Source organism: Monodelphis domestica, chromosome 2, assembly GCF_027887165.1.
Source record: "Monodelphis domestica isolate mMonDom1 chromosome 2, mMonDom1.pri, whole genome shotgun sequence".
In the NCBI taxonomy this organism is placed as follows: domain Eukaryota; kingdom Metazoa; phylum Chordata; class Mammalia; order Didelphimorphia; family Didelphidae; genus Monodelphis; species Monodelphis domestica.
In genome coordinates, this window is record NC_077228.1 from 381,965,113 (window position 1) to 381,985,699 (window position 20,587).

The window sequence follows — 20,587 nt, forward strand, 5'->3', positions numbered from 1 at the left end:
CCCCATATACTACAAAATATCTATTGTAACACTTTTTTGTGATAGCTAAGAATTGGAAATTAAAATCTACCCATCAATTGGAGAATGATTAAACAAATTGGGATGCATAAATGTAATGGAATATTACTGTTCTGTAAGAAATGATGCATGTGATGAGTACAGGTAAGCATAGAAAAATCTGTGAGAACTGATGCGGAGTAAAGTAAGCAGAGACAAGAAAACAATGTTCAATGGCTACAACAATATAAATGGAAAGAAAAATACACATTAAAATATCAAAATTTGGAGGCAGCTGGGTGGCTCAGTGAACCTAATCAAAAAATATTACAGACCTATGATTAAAGAAAACACACACAGTTCTTCTTTCCCACTTCAGCACAGATATGGGGGATATCAGGAATTGGAACCTTCTATCGCATTTTGTTTCTTGCTTCTGCAAATATGTATCTTCTTTATGATTTGGATTTTTGATATCTTACATCAAGAGTATTATATAGTATAGCTTTTTCAAAAGGCAAAGACCTTTCTAATGCTCTTTTTTTCCTCCTCCTTTACTGGCATTTCTTGTGGATATATTAGCTATTATCTAACCAGGAACCCCTTTTTCACTTAGCTCATTATCTTTCATGGCACACTCTTTTCAAAGCCTATGAATCCTATAAGCCAATGCAAACTCCTCTGGCAGCTGCCTTGATGAAGGCTCTGTGCCTCCTAGAAGATACAGAGATACTTCCCAATTGATATTTAATCAAGCATGCACCAGAGTAGTCAGACAAGACATCCCATTAGGTATTTAAGTATGCATCCACCAGGGTAGTCAGGTCAGACATCATCTCATCCAGAATTAGCAGTAGATATGTAGTATCCAAAGATAATACTTTCATCAAAGAAGGTAAAAGGTTGAATAAATCATATTTCAGTATTGTTCTGAACCATCTTCTGCTTGTCAAGCAGAAAGGAAAAATATTTAGGGGACATTGTAAGATATTTAACTTTGTATTTCTCTATGTGCTAATGCAATGAGGAAGTAAGGAAGAAAGGGAGTAAAGAAGGAGATGGCAGTGAGAAAAGCAGAGAGGGAGAGAAGGTAAGAGGGAATTAGGAAGGAAGTGAAAAAAGGAGAGGATAAAAGAGATGTTGGAGAGAAGAAAGGAAACAATGAAAGAAGGAATGAAAAAAGGAAGCAAAAAAAGAAAGAAGGGAGAAAGGAAATAAGGAAGGAGAAAAGCATTTATTAAGAGCTTACTACATGCCAGACTAAATGCTTCACAAATGTTATTTCATTTGATCCTCGCAACAATTCTGGAAGGTAACTGCTATTATTGTTCTCATTCGTAAGTTGAAGAAACTAAAACAGACAGTCATTAAATGACTGACCCATGGTCACACAGCTGGTAAGTATTTGAGGCCAAATTTGAACTGAGGACTTTCTGATTCCAGGCCTAGCACTCTGTTCTCTGCTCTGTTTAGCAACCTGTAAAAAACAAAGTCCTTTCTTCATAGAAAACTGAAGAACATCAGCTACTTGTGTATCAAATTTGTAAGAACAATTCCATACTAGTGAGAAAGGAAATCAGAAAGACAATAACAATGAGGGATGACCTTCAAAATCTTCCTTGTCTGTTGTAGTAGCTTTTCAGTTATTTTTATCCTGCCCATATCTTTATGACCCCATTTGGGGTTTTATTGACAAAGATACTGAAGTGGTTTGCAAATCCCTTCTCTAGCTTATTTTGTAGATGAGGAAACTGAAGCAAAAAGGGTTAAGTGACTTGCCCAGGGTCACATAGCTATTAAGTTTCTGGGGCCATATTTAAACTCAGGAATATGAATCTTCCTCACTCCAGGTCCATCATGCTATACAATAGGTCACTTAACTGCCCTCCTGGTTTCTAATATCATCTGAAGTTCATTACTGAAAGCTTGACTATGAAGACAAAAAGTCAAATGAGCAAATATAATGACTTGTTGCTACAGAAAACTAATAGTTTTTGATCATGACCTCAATTACCTCTTTCAGTCATTCCATTCAGGATCCTGCTTCTTGAAATACAGAAATTGTCTGTATGTCTGTTTACTGTTCTGTAGAGGGCTTTTTTGATACTATAAAAGTGACTATTTTGCTGATACAAAAAAAAAAGAACGTGACATAGTGAAGTATTTGACTTTATTTTTGAAGGGACTAGTTATGTTTGTGTTCTTTTAATTCTTGTTCTAGAAACCATATTTTAAATTACTTCCCCAGTGACTATTTTCCTTTCCTTGTATTCCCAGCACTTAGCAAAATGTCTGGAACATAATAGATGTTAAAAAATGCTTACTGACTTACTGACTTACTGACTTTGAGTTAGTCTTATTTTATATATCACAATCAAATAATGTCATGTACTTAGAAGAATTTCTTGCATGTGGCAGGGATGTAGGATGTAAGGGTATGAACTTATAATCTAATTAGTTGAGGAACTCATCCTTTTAGAAATTCTCTCCATCAATACAGACTGTCAACTTTTCTATACTTTATAACCTTAGACAGTTGTCTAAAAGCACCGAAAAGTTAGATAATTTTTAGCTCATGTTGTAAGTAATTGGCTCATGGTTATACAACTACTGTGTATCAGAAGCAGTGCTTGAAACCTGGTCTTATGATTCCAAGGCCAACCCTGCATTGGCTACAGAATCCTGCCTGCCATGTAAACTAGGTAAATAAATTAAAGAAATGGCATGGATTATCTTATAAGATTTTTTATTGAAGTTCTCTACCCCATGTGATAGAATATGAAAAAGAGCCCAACATGAGAAATAGCTTAACTTATCTCATCTAATTTGTGTTTTAAGATCTTGTAAAATCTTCAGTAGGCAGCAAGATCAGTGGAGGAGGTGAAGGGGGAGTGAACAGTGACAGGTCTGAAGTCAGGATAACTCATTTTCCTAAGTTCAAATATGGACTCATACAATGACTAGCTATATGACCCCAGACAACTAACTTACACCCAGCTTGGCTTCAGGTCCTTTTTTTTTTTTTTATAAAATGACCTGGAACAGAAAATGGCAAACCATTCCTGTATCTTTGCCAAGAAAATAACAAATAGACTCACAAAGAGTTGGCTGAAAAATGACCCAACAACAACAAATCTTTACTTGATAGTGCCTTAGCAGGCAAAATATTTTTCTCCCTTTGATATGCCTTTTTTAATGACTACTTCAAACAGAAGTCCATATTGCTTCCAATTAGGTACTTGGAAAGGAAATTATTGATTCACTTTGTCTGTTCTGAGTTTACACTTGTGAAAAGGGAATCCTTTGTTCTCTTTGCCTAGTTGGAGTTAACACTTTGGAGTAACAATTACTTAAGTTCCCTTACTTAGTACCTCACTAGACTGAAGAAAGGATTAACTCACTTTTGTCTACTTTTGAATTAATCAACAAAAGGGAATACACCCATATTTAACCCTAAAATAAGGGAACTCCACAAAATCTTACTCTTAAGAGGAAAGTTAGCTCCTTTAGAAGTAAGAAGGCAGCAAGATACTTGGAAGAGCTCCACCCTTTTTTCTAACTCAAACAGTCAGAAACTTTAGAATTCTTTTAAGATTTCACACACTCACAAAAGAGCAAGGATACACAGGGAAATAATGAAAAAAAATACAAAGGAAGGTGACCTTGCAGTCCTAGATCTCAAACTATACTATAAAGCAGTGGTCATCAAAATAATTTGGTACTGGCTAAGAGACAGAAAGGAGGATCAATAGAATAGACTTGGGGTAAGTGATCTCAGCAAGACAGTCTATTTCAAACCCAAAGACACAATATTTTGAGACAAAAATTCACTATTTGACAAAAATGCTGGGAAAACTGGAAGACAGTGTGGGAGATATTAGGTCTGGATCAACACCTCACACCCTACACCAAGATAAACTCAGAATGGGTTAATGACTTGAACATAAAGAAGGAAACTATAAGTAAATTAGGTGAACACAGAATAGTATGCATGTCAGAACTTTGGGAGGGGAAAGGCTTTAAAACCAAGCAAGAAATAGAAAGAATCACAAAATGTAAAATAAATAATTTTGACTACATCAAACTAAAAAGCTTTTCTACAAACAAAACTAATGTAACTAAAATCAGAAGGGAAACAACAAATTGGGAAAAAAATCTTCATAGAAACCTCTGACAAAGGTTTAATTACTCATATTTATAAAGAGCTAAATCAATTGTACAAAAAATCAAGCCATTCTCCAATTGATAAATGGGCAAGGGACATGGATAGGCAGTTCTCAGATAAAGAAATCAAAACTATTAATAAGCACACGAAGAAGTGTTCTAAATCTCTTATAATCAGAGAGATACAAATAAAAACAACTCTAAGGTATCACTTCACACCTAGCAGATTGGCTAACATAACAGCAAAGGAAAGTAATGAATGCTGGAGGGGATGTGTCAAAGTAGGGACATTAATTCATTGCTGGTGGAGTTGTGAACTGATCCAACCATTCTGGAGGGCAATTTGGAACTATGCCCAAAGGGCGACAAAAGAATATCTACCCTGTGATCCAGCCATAGCACTGCTGGGTCTGTACCCCAAAGAGATAATGGACAAAAAGACTTGTACAAAAATATTCATAGCTGCACTCTTTGTGGTGGCCAAAAACTGGAAAACGAGGGGATGCCCATCAATTGGGGAATGGCTGAACAAATTGTGGTATATGTTGGTGATGGAATGCTATTGTGCTAAAAGGAATAATAAAGTGGAGGAGTTCCATGGAGACTGGCACAACCTCCAGGAAGTGATGCAGAGCGAGAGGAGCAGAACCAGGAGAACATTGTACACAGAGACTAATACACTGTGGTATAATCGAACGTAATGGACTTCTCCATTAGTGGTGGTGTAATGTCCCTGAACAATTTGCAGGGATCTAGGAGAAAAAAACACTATTCATAAGCAAAGGATAAACTATGGGAGTGGAAACACCGAGGAAAAGCAACTGGCTGAATACAGCGGTTGAGGGGACATGACAGAGGAGAGACTGTAAATGAACACTCTAATGCAAATATTATCAACATAGCAGTGGGTTCAAATCAAGAAAACATGTAATGCCCAGTGGATTTATATGTCGGCTATGGGGGGTGGGGGGAGGAAAAGAAAATTATATATGTCTTTAATGAATAATGCTTGGAAATGATCAAATAAAATATAATAAAAAAAAACACCGAGGAAGGACAACAGCTTGACTACAGGGGAGGAGGGGATATGATTGAGGAGAGACTCTGAATAAACACCCTAATATGGAAACCATTAGCATGGAAATTGGCTCAGTTGAGGATGCATGTGATACCCACAGGAATCCCCCATGGGCAATGGGAGGGGTTTGGGGAGGAGGGAGGAAAAAAAGGTGATCTTTGTTTCTAATGAATAATGTTTGAAATTGACCAAATAAAATAATGTTTAAAATCTTAAAAAAAAAAAAAGATTTCACACACTCAGGAATGTTTGAATTCAAAGATGTGAATCCTAGGAGGAGAATTGCTATCTTAAAGAGGATGAGAGGTGTGACAATTTTGGAAACTGTGATTGGCCCTTGTGAAGAGTGACGGGGATAGAAAACCACCATAAAAGCTACAAAATCCTTTGGCTGGTAGTCTTGTGAAGTTGAGTCTCATGGAGAGTGTCTCCTAGAGCTAGTTTTTGAGAGAACCTTATTGGAGATTTTAGCATGGATGTGACTTCAACTTAGACTCTTACTCCTGGACTATATGGTTGGTTAAGTGAAAAGGCCAACTCCCTTCCCTAGTTTCCCAAGAGACTAGCATCCATCTTGGAGGAGGCTACATGATTAGTCACCACCAGTCCTCCTGACTGAGGACTAGTATAGGTATTTTTTTCTAACCTCTTTCACATTTTTCTACTTTATTGTTTCTCTGCTATTTTGTTAAGTAAATAGCTTCCAGCCATTAAATTTAATCTTTACAGTACCAGAGGAGGTTCTTTTGATGACCATTCAGACAGCTTATCCTCATGAAGTGAACTATTCTTCTATTATATGAGCCCATTGTAGGAGAAACTTTGGAACAAGGTGATTTTTACTTCTGAAATGATGCAAAACATTATCTAAATATCGCTATATTTCTTAAATGTATAAGTGGGACTTTTGTTTCAATTCAAAAGACTTTATTGTTGAAACAGTGATTTTTTAAAAAAAGTTTATTTGTTAAATTAATTAATTTAAAATGTTTTTCTATAGTTACATGAATCATGTTCTTTCCTTCCCCTTGTGTCAACCCCACCCCTCCCATATGTAAATCTTGAAATCTCTCAGTCTTGTGAATGTTAAAAAATTTCCCCATTGGGGAATTCTTAATTGGAACAAATTCCCTACTGAGAAACATTCCCCATTTTGATGTGAGAACTCGCCAGGATCAGAAATGGGAGGACCTCTACTCCAACCGTACTTAAGACTGCTTTAGGGGAGAAAACTCCTTGCTATGGGAGGACCCCTACTCTACCCATACTTAAGACTGCTTTAGGAGAGAAAACTCCTTGCTAAACAATGAAAGTATTTGGACCCATGCTTATAATAAGGCAAGGAGTTCTTTGAGCCAGGCCTGTTTTTAGAATTAATACAATGGGATGCTAGGTACCTAAAAGGGTCGGGCAAGTTTTCTCTTGATGAGATTAGTTGACTCAGCTGTGTTTTCTCTCCTTCAGACTTACTGAGGAGATTGGTCGACACAGCAGCATTTTTTCTGATTCAGACTTATTGAGGAGATTGGTCAACTTAGCAGGAATTTAGATGGGCAGTCCTTTGGAAAGCGTCTACAGTGATTGGTAGATGTAGGGACTTAGGGGAGGTGACATGGGAGAAAAACCCCTATATAAGAAAAAGCAGAATCTCTTGAGGATATATCCTTTTGGAGAAATCCTTTCGGAGGATCTCTGATGAGGATCGCTTGGGAAGAATCTCTTGAGAGAGGCTCTGGAGAAGGGAAGCTCTTGGAGGACAATCTCTAAGGAGGTCTTGCTGGAGCTCCTCTAAGGGGACTCTGTCCCTCTGGAGGCTCTGGAGAGAGGCCTTTTGGAACAGTCTCTGGCTGGAAGGCTCTCTGGTGAAGTCAGCTGAGATGGAGCTGGCCTGGTGTCACTAGAATCCTTGTTTAGGCAGACCTTATGGTGAGTGTTAAAAGACTGCCTGACTGATTCTCTCTTTTAAGACTCAGGTCTAGGCCATATTGGCTTGAGGCCCTTCATAATTATTCCTTTCCTACTCTTTCTCTCTTTCTCTAATTCCTCATTATATTATTAATTAAAAATCTCTATAAAACCCAGTTGACTTGGGTATTTGAATAATTGGAAATATTTCCCTGGTAACCACCTTATATTTGATTTAAAAACCAAGACACTGTAGTGAAACATATTTTCTGCAGTCAAATTTACTCACCCTCTCTTATATCTATCACAATTTATATCTTCCACCATTTTAACTCACTACAGTTTAAGACCTCAACCATTTTAAATCTCACATATGGCCAACAACCCAGTTTCACTGGATTTTACACGTGTCAATTATCAAAACCTGTTTCCATATTATTAGTATTTTCAGTAGGGTGATCATTTAGAGTCCACACCCCCAATCATATTCCCATTGAATCATGTGATCAAGCATTTGTTTTTCTTTTGCATTTCTACTACACAGTTCTTTCTTTGGATGTAGATAACATTCTTTCTCATAAATCACTCATAATTGTCCTGGATCATTTCAATGCTGCTAATAGAGAAGTCTATTACATTTGATTGTGCCACAGTGTATCAGTCTCTGTATATAATATTTACCTGGTTCTGCTCCTTTCACTCTGCATCAATTCCTAGAGGTTTTCCACTTCACATGGAATTTGTCCAGTTAATTATTCCTTTGAGCACAATAGTATTCCATCACCAACAGATACCACAATTGGTTTAGCCATTCCCCAATTGAAGGGCATTCCCTTATTTTCCAATTTTAGCCACCACAAAGAGCACAGCTATAAATATTTTTACAAGTCTTTTTCCTTATAAAATTTTGGGGTATAAACCCAGCAATGGTAAGACTGGATTGAAGGGCATGGAGTCTTTTAATGCTCTTTGTGCATAGTTTGTGTTTGTCTAGGCAAATAGATTCCCAAATATTTTATATGATCTAGGGTGATTTTAAATGGAATTTCTCATTCTAACTCTTGCTGCTGATATGTGGTGGAAATATATAGAAATGCTGATGATTTATGCAAGTTAATTTTGTATCCTACATCTTTGTTAAAGTTGTTGATTATTTCCACTAGCCATTTAGTTGATTCTTTAGGATTCATATCATCTGTAAAGAGAGATAGTTTAGTCCCCTATTTTGACTTAATTTATTTTTTATTTTAATACCTTCAATTTCCTTTTTTTCTCTAATTGCTACTGCTAGTGGTTTTAGTATGTTAAAAAACAGAGATGATAATGGACATTTTTCCTTTACTCCTGACTTTATTGGGAAGGATTCTAATTATTCCCATTGCAGATGAGGCTTGCTGATGGTTTTTAAAATATACTGTTCATTATTTTTAGGAAAGGCCCTTATATTCCTATACTTTCTAGTGTTTTGAATTTGAATGAGTGTTGTATTGTGTCAAAGGCTTTTTCTGCATATATTAAGACAATTCTGTGATTTCTGTTGGTTTGGTTGTTGATATAGTTAATTATGGGGATGGTTTCCTAATATTAAACCATTCTTGCATTCCAGGTGTAAATCCCACCTGATCATAGAGAATAACCCTTGTGATCACTCACTTGAGTCTTTTGGCTAGTATTCTATTTAAGATTTTTGCATCTGTGTTCATTAAAGACATTTATCTGTAGTTTTCTTTCTCCATTTTTGATCTGTGTGGCTTTTAAAGCAGTACCATATTTTTTTTTTTTCATAAAAGGAATTTGGTAGAACTCCTTTGCTTATTTTGTCAAATTGTTTATATAGTATTGCGATTAATTGTTTTAAAAATATTTGATAGATTTCACTTGTGAATCCATCAGGTCCTGGGAATTTTTTTCTTAGGGAGTTCTTTGATTGTTCAATTTCTTTTTCTGACATGGAATTATTTAAGAATTGTATTTCTTCTTCTGTTAATCTAGGCAATTTGTATTTTTGTAAATATTCATACATATCACCTAGATTACTATATTTATTGGCATATAATTGGACAAAATTGTTTTTAATGATTGTCTTAATTTCTTCTTCATTAGAGGTGAGGTCTCCCTTTTCATCTTTGATACTATTAATTTGGTTTTCTTCTTTACTTTTTAAATTATGTTAACCAGTACTTTATCTATTTTATTTTTAAGGTATCAGCTTCTAGTCATATTTATTAATTCAATAGTTCTTTTACTTTCAATTTTATTAATTTTCCTTTAATTTTAAGGATTTCCAATTTACTTTATATCTGGGGAATTTTAATTTGTTCTCTTTCTAGTTGTTGTTTTTTTAATTTCAATGCTCAATTCATTGACCTCTTCCCTACCTGGTTTGTTAATGTATGATGAACTCAAGGATATAAATTTCCTCCTGAGTACTGTTTTGGCTACATCCCATAGATTTTGATTGCATGTCTGTTCATTGTCATTCTCTTCAATGAAATTATATCTTGTTTCTATGATTTGTTTTTTAACCAACAGATTTTAGAGAACTGTATAATTTAATTTCCAATTACTTTTTAATTTCTCTCTCTATGTACCCTGTACTAATTAATATTTTATTGCATTTATTGTTTATGCTCTTTTGCATTTGTTTGTGATTTTATTATGCCATAGTACATAGTCAATCTTTTTTAATATACCATGTGCTGCTGAAATTAAGGTGCATTCCTTTTTGTTCCTATTTATTTTTCTACATATATCTATTAATTCTAATTTATCTATGATTTCATTCATATCTCATTTCTTTCTGATTCTTTTTTTGGCTTGACTTATCTAGATCTGATAGAGGAAGGTTCAGGTCTCCCACTAGTATAGTTTTACTATCTATTTCCTCCTTAAGTTCCAGTAGTTTCTCCTTTAAAATTTGGATGCTATACCATTTGGAGCATACATATTGATTATTGATATTTCCTCATTGTCTAAACTACCTTTTACAAAGATATAATTATTACCTTCCCTATCTCTTTTAATCAGATCTATTTTTACTTTGGCTTCATCAGATATCACTATTGTGATGCCTGCCTTTTTTTTTCTTAGTTGATGCCCAATAGATTTTCCTTCATCCTCTTAACTTTACCCTGGGTGTGTCTACTTGTCTCATGTGTGTTTCTTGTAGATAACATATGATAGGATTTTGGTTTCTGATCCACTCTGCTATTTGCTTCCATTTTATCTGTGACTTCATCCCATTCACATTCAGAGTTATGATTACTACCTGTTGTCCCCATCTTTATTATTTCCTATTTTAGTCTTTTCCTTCTTTCTTTCACTATTTCCTGCTACCCCAGTATTTTGCTTTTAATCAGTCCCCCAAATCCCTACCCTTATTTTACTTACCTTCCCACCCCCACCCTTATTATTCCCCTTATATTTTTCTGTTGGGTCTATTGAATTTCCTCTCCCCTCTCTTCCCTCCCTTTTGGTATTCCCTACTCCAATTACACCCTTGGTTTCTCGCTCTCAGTTTCTCTGTAGGGTAAGATAGAATTACATACATCAATGTATCTTGATGCTCTTCCCTCACAGAGTTTATTCCACTGAGAGTATGGATTAAGTATTACCTATTTATACTCTCTTCCTCTCCTTCTTATAATAGTATTCTTCCCCTGCCCCTCTAATAGGCCTCTTTTTTGTATTATACTTTATTATATTTTTCTCATTTCTTCAAGTTTTTCTTGGTGCCATCTTCTTCCCTCCCCTTCTTTTTTTTACATTTCATCTTGAGCCACTTATTACCCCAGCCACTACCTATGAATAATTCTTCTAACTACTATGATAGTTAATATAGTTTTTGAAAGTCACAAATATCATTTTTCCATATGGTAGTATAAACACATCCTTTTTGTCCTTTTTGAAGCCCTTAATTTTTTTTCCTTTCTTTCCTGTTTACCTTTTCATATTTCTCATGAATTGTGTATTTGGACATCAAATTTTCTATTAATTCTCATCTTTTCTTTACAAATACTTGGACATATTCTATTTTGTTAAGTGCTCATATTTTCCTCTAGAAATATATAGTTTGTTTTGCGGGTAGGTGATTCTTGGTTGTAGGCCCATTTTGCTTGCCTCTCTGAATATCATATTCCAAACCTTGCAGTCCTTGAGTGTGGAGACTGCCAGATCCTGTGTAATCCTGACTGGTACTCCTTGATATCTGAATTGTTTCTTTCTGGCTTCTTGCAATATTTTCTCCTTAATTTAGAAGCTCTTGAATTTGTCAATTACATTCATGGGGGTTGTCTTTTGAGAATTTAATGTAGGGGTGGTCTATGGACACTTTCAATTTCTATTTTGTCCTCTTGCTCAAGAATATCAAGACAGTTTTCTTGAATAATTTCTTGTAGTATGATGTCAAGATTTCTGTTTATTTCAAGGTTGTCAGGTAGGCCTATCATTCCCAAATTCTTTCTCCTAAGTCTGTTTTCCCAGTCAACCATTTTCTCAATGAGATTTCATATTTCCTTCTAATTTGTCATTCTTTTGACTTTCCACTATTAATTCTTGCTCTTTTGTGAGTTCATTAGATTCTACATGCCCAATTCTAGCTTTTAAAGACTGGTTTTCAGTTATGATCTTTTGATTTTCCTTTTTTGCTTTGGTCTATCCTGATTTTCATAGCTTCTAGAAGGTCAATCATGGTCTTCAGTTTGCTAATTCTTTCATTTGATTTTGGGGCTTTTTCCAAGTGGGAGATTCTGTTTTTTAAACTGTTATTTTTTTTTTAACTATCTCCCACTTTTCTTGCCAAGTTTCTTCTACCTTTCTCATTGATTTCATAATCTCAAATCTGAGCTTCTCAAAAGCTTGTGACCAATTTCCAAATTTTTTTGGAAGATTTGGATGTGTTTTATTGTTGTTATCCTCTGCTATCTCCTCTGTAGTCTGGAGGTTTTCTCCATAGAAATTATCAGAGGTCAAGTTTCCTTTCTTGTTTTATTTTGTTAGTTACAGATTATAATTCCTGTGTGTTGGTGGCCATTTCTGTGCTAGTTCTTTCTTCCCTTCTTCATCAGAAGTCTGAGTGAAGAGGACACTCTTTCTGTGTATAGAGCTACAGAGTATTTTTTGTCTGAGGCTATTTTTCAGTCTCCACTGCATCTGCGGTGTGCAGCCCCTCTCTGTCCTATATCCACACCCAATCTCTGTGTTCCTTAGTCTCCTGTAGCCCAAAAATGGCTGCTCACTGGGATAAATCTGTAGTATCCTCAGTCAGCCCCTCAAGAACCAGTGATTACTCTGCATTTGCTCTGACTCTGCCCTTGCTCTGACTTTTCCCTTGTTCTGGCTCTGTATCTGGCACTGTAGGTGGAGTGGGGGAAGGGGAATCAGCTCACACTTTAGTAGGAGTAATTTTACCTCTTTATAGCAAACAAATGCTCCAATAGTCCCTACCTTCAAGGCTGCACCCTACAGATGAGCCCATTTACTCATCTGATTTTGGCTTTTGTCCTTTTGATATGCTTTATATTGGTGAGGAGGGGAAGTTTTTTGTATCTACTCTGTAGCCATTTTAGCCCAGAAGTCTCAGAAAAAAAGTTTAATGAAGGTTCACAAGTTTAGTTTCCATGTTAGTCACTTAATTCATTGTTTCATGGTTGCAGACTGACTATTTTCATCTTTCTTATAAATGAAAGGACTGAAAATGAAGTTCAGATAGGGAAGTGGGGTGGTAGACTGGATAAAATGTTGCATCTTAAGTCAGGAATACTTATCTTCCTGAATTCAAATTTGGCTTCAGACTCTTACTAGCTATGTGACCCTGGGAAAGTGACTTAACCCTGTTTGCCTCAGTTTCTTCATATGTAAAATGAACTAGAGAAGGAAATGGAAATCTACTCCATTGTCTTTGTCTAGAAAATCCCAAATGGTGTCATGAAGTGTCAGATACAATTGAAATAACTAAACAGCAACAACAAAGTAAAGATGAATCTATAAATATTTGTCTTTGTGATTGGGAATAAATCAAAGTCTAATCCCTTCAGAATTTGGGCCAGTAATCTGATTTTTTCAAATAATTTTTTTACTAATGGGACATCAAAAAATCAGCATGAGTTCTTTATATTTACCCTGTGCACACTTGGATAAGGCAACTGTGTGGTATAGTGGATAGAGCACTGAACTTGAGGTGAGAAAGAACTGAGTTTGAACCCTGTCTCAAATACTTGTTAGGTGTTTGACCTTAGACTGGTCACCTACCTGGTCTTAATTTGAGTTTTCTTATCTGTTGAATGAGCAGATGAAACTCAATGACTTCTCAGGACCCATCTAGTTATAGATCTATGATGCTATGACTTTCAGCTAAGCTATGTGTTGAAAAACTAGAAAGTCCTTGCAAATGTCATTTTTAATTTTATATACAATGAACAACTCATCTATATATACACATTGTGGCCTTGTGGACTGACTATCAATATAAAGTATGCACTTCTTGAGCTTAAAAGTGAGTTTAGTTTCCAAAGTAACAAAAGTGACTAATTATTATGGAATCCCAAGGAACAGGACACTACACTAATTTATATAGTCAGTCTCTAGTGGGCTACAGCAGTGTAGGTTTCACTGATTACATAAAACCAGACTTATCCATCACTGGAAATAGTTTATAGAAGTAGTAACAATCCAATAGCCTAAGAAGGTATGGAGAATTTGGATCTAAAAAACAAAACTCAACCACCACCAGCAGCATCACCATCACCATCATATCATCACATCATCATCATCATCATCATCATCATCATCATCATCACCATCACTACTTACTTTTTGCAAAGTATTTTCCCTGTAATCTCTTCATGCCTTAGGTAGTATTTGAATTATTGTTTTTCCATTGAATGAATGAAAAAGATGAAATTCAAAGATAACAGATAACTTTCATATAGTCACATTGCTAAAGAAATAGAAAAAGTAATACAATGAGAGGCAAAATGTTGGGCCCAAGGAGATGTTAACAGTTGTAGTTCAGGTGTAATAGGAATTGAATGAAAATCCACATATGGACCTTGAGTTCATAATCTCCTCTCTCAGCTTCCTCTTCCCAAAGAGTCTCCTACTGCCCAAAGAGGAGCAAATGATATGAAATCTTATTTTTATGATAAGGTCAATCACTGGGCAGAATTTATTAATCACTCACTGTGTTCCAGGCCCTCTGTTAAAGACTAGAGTTATAAAAGAAGGTTAAAAGAATTCCTACCCTCAAGGGACTTACAATTTATTAGAAGTGTCAATATGTAAATAACTATGTACACATATTCTATATAAAGCACAAATGGAAGGCAATCTGAGGGGAAAGAAATTAGTAGTAGAGTTAGGGGTCAGTATGGTATATGGACGGGAGAAGATCTTTTACAAAAGGTGGAGGTAATCCTTGAGGGAAGGTAGGAAAATCAGGTGGTATAGGTGACTTTCAATGTTTCTAATATAATATATAAGCTTTAAGTATATTTTAGTAGTAAAATTTCAAAGTTAGTTTGAGGACATTACATGTAAAATTGCATCACTAATTAATTATAAAGGATTTTTCCCCCTTTCTTACAGTCTCTTTTATAATTAAGAGAAAGAAGGACTCATTTTACAAGTCATGCCATCATGAATCTTTTCAAACATTTTTCTGTTCAATCTGTAGAAGCCATTGTATGTATCATAGACAACATTCAGGTAAAGATAGAAAGAGCAAGTGAAATGTGAAAACTAAAATTCTTTGAACTTTCAGGTTAATTATGGGAATTTAATGTTTTTCAAGCTCTATCATTACTAAGCTTAGGTACATCAGGATTGAACCAGGTTTTAGGTTTTAGTTAGTAATATCTATGGATATTTTAGTTAGTTAATTTAGTTTAGTTTAGTTAGTTAGTAATATCTTAGAACCGGAAAAACAAATCTACTATGAGGAGCACCCTTAATACAAGTCTTTTCCGGAATTTTCAAGAGCAGATGTTTCCAGGGCTCAAAAGTATGTACAATGTATGGGCCTTAAGCTGGGTCTTAAGAAGAAAAATATTGATTAAATGGATATTGTGAGTGGAATACCAGTAACAAGGGAACTTGATGATGTTTAACATTGCATTGCATTTGCTTTGATGTTTCCTAGCCTTTATATTTGCTTGCAAGAGGAGTATGCCCTAATTTTTTTAAGTTATTGTCCAGAAATTGATTCCTCCTATAACTTTTTATTAATTGAAAGCCTGTCTTCTGTTAATACTAATCTCACCTTGGGGAATGGCTGAATAACTTGTGGTATATACTTGTAATAGAATACTATTGTGCCATTAGAAATGACAACATGAAACAAACACATACAATGACCACAACCTGGACTTATATGAAGTAATGAAAAGGGAATTGAGGAGAACCAATAAAATGTACATAGTAACAACAAAGATGTACAATAGTCAACTATGAATGGCAAGTATTATCAAGAAGGCAAAGATCCAGGATGACTCCAAGAGACTCTTTATAAAAAAAAGTGGGAGTCTGAATGCAAATTGAAACATATCATTCTTTATTTCCTCTGAATTTTTCTCTAGTGTAAGTAATATATGACATACATAATATGACACAGGGAAATATGTATTATATGATAATAGATGTACAACCTATATCATATTAGCTGCCTTCTTGTGGAGTGGGGACAGGGGTGTGTTGGTGGGATAGGCAGAACATGGATTATAAAATAACAGAAAACTTATATTGAGAAATTATATCAACAAATAATCTAAAAATTTTTTCTAACATAAAAAACAAAACAAAACATTAACTTCACCTATTCAAAACTTGATTTCTGGAATAATAGTATTAAATGTTTCACATTCCTCAGGTAGAAGACAAAAGGAAATCTGAGATTCTCAGTTATTAAGTTATTTGTCAGCTCCCCTGGATAAGGGGATATTACTAATAATGGAATTTTCTTAGTTGTTTTATGGACATGTGAATCTCCCCTCTCAATTAGTCTGCTGAAATTAAATCTGTAACCTGACTTAATTTACATATAAAGTCTGTTTAATGAGGGTAGCTAGGTGGCACAGTGGATAGAGCGCTAGCCCTAAACTTCAGAAAACTCATCATACCATTTAAATTTGGTCTCAGACATTTGGTAGCTCTGTGTGACCCTGGGGAAAGTATTTAATCCTTTTTGTCCCAGTTTCCTCATCTATAAAATGAAGTGGGAAAGGAAATTGCAAACCACTCTAATGTATGCCAACAAAACACCAAATTTGGACATAAAGTTAGCCATGCCTGAAAAATGACTTAATTATCTCCTTAATGAATTTCTCCTTATGAAATTATGATTCTGCTTAACCAAGTTCTTTAAACTATTATGACATTTAAAAGTTCATGGGATTATGATTTTATTTTGTTTTTTGGGTTTTTTTGTGATAATCATGTAGAATACATTTAAGTCTCCTGACTTTCAGTCTCTAATGCTTATTCAAATTGTTTCTTTTGACCATGAGAGATTGAATAAGTTTTCCATCAATCTGGTTACTACCCCTTTAGGTAGGAACCTTATCAGGTCATCTAGACAATTGTAATAGAATCCTAATCACTATCCAGACTAGACAGATTTTAAGGATGTCTCCACTGATTTGGGCTATTTTAATGAACTTCCTATGATACCTTAAAACAGTTTTCTTTTTATGAGAATTTTAGGGCTTTAATAATCCCCAAAGAAGAGAATCATGGGAAATATATTATTATTTATTAATGTTGTTCAAATCTAACTTTTTTCAGATAGAATATCTAACCCAAAGTTTTAGAAGTCAGGCTGACCTCAGAGATGTTTCTGGGGAACTGAATGGTTGCAGAGAATCATTGGATCCCACCCAGATTTTGTTTTTGGTTCTCCCAATTTGAATGTTTATACTTTAATGCTGATCTACATATCAAACTACCCAACTGCCTACCTGAAGCCAATCTGGCAAATATCCATATGCTCTTTTCTGAACTCCATATAATATAACCTCACAAAGACTTGAGAAGAGAGCAGTACATTTTTTAAATTCTCTCCTTTAGCAAATATTAATTTTTTCTAAAATTATTTCCCATTTTTGGATATGTTCTCTAACACCATTTACTAACAGTAGGAAAGGGGAAAGAATATGCTGTTTGAAAAGTTGGGATCAAACTTCTTCCTTTTTCCATCATAAGATGTTAAAAGAATAATTGAATGAAGAAAAAGCAATAAAATAAGGGAAGTATGTATATTTCATTTTTTTTACTAGATGTGATTTGATTGGGGTATAATCCTGATCCTTGTGATAATGAAGACTTTCATCAAGATTTGAAGGATTTGTTCTAAGTTAGACCATTTCTCTGCCTTGATCTCTTTCTCTGTTTTCTCTCTGTGTATCTCTCTTCTCTTTTTTTCCCTTTCTCTACTGGAAGACCTAGTATAATTCTAACAGCAAAAGACATGTGAATTTATAATAAATGCTAAATGTATTTATATTACATGTAGTGTGCAGAGCTAAACAGCCATATAAAGATCTAATTAAAGAGGTAATTAGAAAAAAGTTTCCTGTAATAGACATACAGTAGCCTGTAGCTGTATCCTACTTTCCCTTAATTTTATTATGCAGATACAATGATAGTCTCAAATTAGCTAATAATAGGGGTTCAATGATTTATTTTGGATAAATCTATATATCTCTCAAAGGCACTCTCAGCAAAGCATCATTATTACTTTATTAAATACTACTTTTGCCTACTTGAGCTTAACAAACAAATCTAATGGTACGAAAGAATTTAATTTCAGAGCTGAATGATAATTTGTTAGGCACTGTTAATTCACATAATTCAAAGTTAATTATGTTTGCAATATTAGGAGTGTGGTAATTTTGTTCTGTTCAGCTACAGCTTTTATGAAATCTTACATCCTGATTAGGCAAACCACATTGCCAAAAATGAATGGAAAATAATTTTGGGAGGAGGGAGAGGGGAAGAAAGAGAAGGTATAACTTCTGTAATATATGTATGTTTTTGTAAAGATTATATTGAAAAATCAAGCTCAGTCACACTTGATCAAATATTTCCATGCCATAGGACATCTGTCTCATATGTTTCTGTTTGAAGATCATGGTTAATTGGGCATCACCCAAGTAGAAATTCTTGAATAAAAAGCCTTCTCTCTCCACCCTCAAAATAACAACGCCTGACACTTAAAAATCATCAAAAATCTGCAATTTTGTTACTGTCACATCTTTCCACCAGTGCAAATTGCATTCCCTCTTTAGTCAATGGTACTTATCTGTTTTTGAAGAGTTCTTTTGCCCGGTAGCCAATCTGCTGATAAGACTATTCACTTACTAGGTTTTTCTCGGATATTTGCTTGATGGCTTTCCATGTTGGTAGAAAATTCCAGAGCTGGCATTTCACTAGTGTAGCACTCAAGACCTTAAGGCCATTTCCACATCATAGTAATATATCAGATGAAGACTTAATACTAATGATAAAGAAGGATAAGCAGGTTTGCATATTCCCTTAGGGAGAAGCCGCTATATTTCTTTTAACTATTTTTTTCCTGAACTTGAACCTGGCATTTATTGGGGTTCATCTTTCATTGTTGACCACCAAATGAGATTTTTCTAATTTGTTTTTAAAGAAATAGATATATTTGGGTGTCAGATGTGAGACAAGAAATATGGCTTGTAGAACAAGACAAAATGTGAGAGTTTCAATCAGGTAGTGTGTTACTGCCAGGGCATTTTTTTGGTGGGTCCATGAATGAGAGGTTGAACAGCATGTATATACATCATTTGATTTTAATATTATGAAAACTTTGGTACAGTTCCTGCTGGAGTAGATGACTAAAAAAAGCTTATATAAAAAGCACTTTCCAAGCATCAAGTTTAATTAATTGTCCAGTGAAAATGGACAATAAAACCTTTGGTGATTAAATATTTTAAAATTGCTATAGTTTCAATGTACATAGAGAAATAAATGAAGTTGAAATTATTTCTCAATGCTATTGAGGGGAAATTCTCATATTCTCTGTTGCTTTCTGTCCCTTTTACCCTCTGTCTTTCTCTCCTACTCTATCTGCCATTGTCTTTGTCTCTATCTCTATTTCTGCCCCTGTCCCTGTTTCTAATTATTTACATTTTACTTTTTTATTTCATTTTGGGAAAAAAAATAGATGGCCAGGTAGGAAACAGGAAAGGACTATTTTTATCTAAGAATTTTCCCCAAATTTGTACAGATTTCTTCACACCAAGCCTGGAATGTACAAGATTTGCCACTCTGAACTCTCTTTACAAGTAAAGAAACTGAGGTTCTGATTTGGTGAAGCTACTCACTCAGGGTAATTTGTTAAAAATGAGTCTGAGAAAGGATTTGACATCTTATCACTTGACTGAAAGTCCAATATTTCCTCTGTACTGCAATAATTCCCTCTCAAAAGAGGAATCCTAGGGAATATTTGTTCTTCTTATCATCTTAAGTTAATGATATCTATAGTCCGCATTTGTCCCATTCTGAGCTCTCCTTTTTCACCTGTCTCATATATTCTTGAAAATTAGACTGAGATGATAGAGACAATCTCTGGCAGCAGAAAAACTCCCCAAGATGAACAAGTTCATTTATGTCCTCTGCCTTTGACTAAGTATAGAATGGCTTTGCTAGTGCTCTTTTTTTTTCCTTCTCAGTACCCTGAGTCATAAACCACTGTGCTTCAGGGTAACTAGAGCATTAATGGAGGCACAATCATTTTTCCTGGCAAAATCTGAGCTCTTCAAATGGCTCACCTGTCGTTTTCACTGATGAGCCTTATATGTTACTGCAATAATCGTACTGAGAGGACCTAATTTCCTTATCCATGAGAGAAAACAGCTCCATTCCAAGATCAAATATTATTGCCAAAAAAAAAAAAGTCCAAAATGATGCTTGGAGGGAGAAACTAGCTCATAAAGGAGCTAGTCTCATTGAAGGCAAATAGTTGTTGTTGTTTTGGAATAATGTAGAAGTTTTACGAAAGATTGAACAAAATAAGGTGGATAGGAGAGAAAGGAAGAAGAATGGAAATGACCAATTAGAAAGTACTTAATTGCCTCAAAATACAAAAATGGAAATGAAAATTTTTATTGTCAAATTACAGTTAACTGATAAATCTTTATAATAAAAATGAAACTCTTATGAGGAAATTCCCAGAATTGTAGAGCACATTGGAAAGAACATATTGGTAGGGGCCATCAGGGCCAATCCATAGTTAAATAATTATCCTGATCTTTACATTATACTCAGAATAGCCAGTCTTTTTTAGAATAAGTTCTTTTGGTGAATCCATTTACTTTAGGAATAGTGCATTTCAAAAGTGGACCACTTTCATTGTTAGAAAGTTTTCATAATTTTGTTTTGAAATTTACTTTTCTACAGCTTTCACTCATTGCTTCTAGTTTAGTT